Consider the following 1,329-nt stretch of genomic DNA (forward strand, 5'->3'; position numbering starts at 1 on the left):
TCAATGAAGGTTTACAGTTATGGGGACAACATTCCAAAGATACCAGCAGTTTACAAATGGTAACCCATTTGAAGATGAAGGACAAAGCAGGAGAGCATCCAAATTAACTTCAAGGAAAAAAAAAAATCATCTAATTGCATCTAAATACCCTAATTGAAGAAGACCAATGAGTAGCATAGAAACAATAGCCAACAATGCACACATCTCAACTGGTTCAGCTCACACAATTTTGACTGAATAATTAAAGGTGAGGAATCTTTATGCCTTGTGGGTACCACAACTATTGTGGCCAGATCAGCATGAAACAAGAGCAGAATTTTCAAAGAAAATTTTCAACAAGTGGGGTCAAGATTCAGAAGCATTTCTTCAAATAATTGTAATGGGAGATGAAACACGGCTTTACCAGTCCCATCTTGAAGACAAAAAATAAAACCAAAGCAATGGCTACCAAGAGGTGGAAGTGGTCTGGTCAAGAGCAAAGTCATGGCAACAGTTTTTTGGAGGATGCTCAAGGCATCCAAAAACTAAACAGCCACCACTCGTCTGTCTGTCATGCTGTGGTGACTTGAGTTGCTGTGATTCTGAAAGCTATGCCACTGGTATTTTAAATAACCAGCAGGGTTACCCATGGTAGACAGGTTTCAGATGAGCTTCCAGACAGAGACAGACTAGGAAGAAAGAGTGAAAAACTACTTCTGAATCACTAGTCACTGAAAACTCTATGAATAGCAGAGAAACACTGTCAGATACAGGACCAGAAGATGAGAAGGACTTCAGAATGCGACTGGGAAAGAAATGCCTCCTCAAAGTACAGTTGACCATGATTAAGTGAATAAAGTTAAGCTGGTGGGAAAAAAGCACACAGAACCTTCATTTGCTAATGGGCCACAACTCAAAATGAAGAGAAACAGCTGTAAACATCCAATGAAAATCAGAACATGGAATGTATGAAGTATGAATCTGGGAAAACTGGAAGTTGTCCAAAATGAAATGGAACACATCAGCATCGATATCTTAGGCATTAGTTGGTGGACACCATCCTGCGAATGGCAGATGCCATCCTGCCAAGGAGCAGAACTGTGAGAAGTCTTATGCATGAAAAGTTTACTGTTTAGAAGAGCGACAATGAATGCCCCCCTTGGTTAGCAGAGCTACAAGGGATGATTCATGCAGGGGACCCGTGGTTTCTAGCTTTCCCTTGGAAAAATAGTTTATTTCTGATTTCCTTATAAGAAGTTTTAGAAAATCTTGCATAATCATTAGATACTTTAAACAAACCTCACGTTATAATAGTTGCCTTTCACATTAACATTAACTTTCACACCATAT

The sequence above is a fragment of the Chrysochloris asiatica genome, unplaced genomic scaffold (assembly GCF_000296735.1).
Source record: "Chrysochloris asiatica unplaced genomic scaffold, ChrAsi1.0 scaffold00151, whole genome shotgun sequence".
NCBI classification, from domain to species: Eukaryota; Metazoa; Chordata; class Mammalia; order Afrosoricida; family Chrysochloridae; genus Chrysochloris; species Chrysochloris asiatica.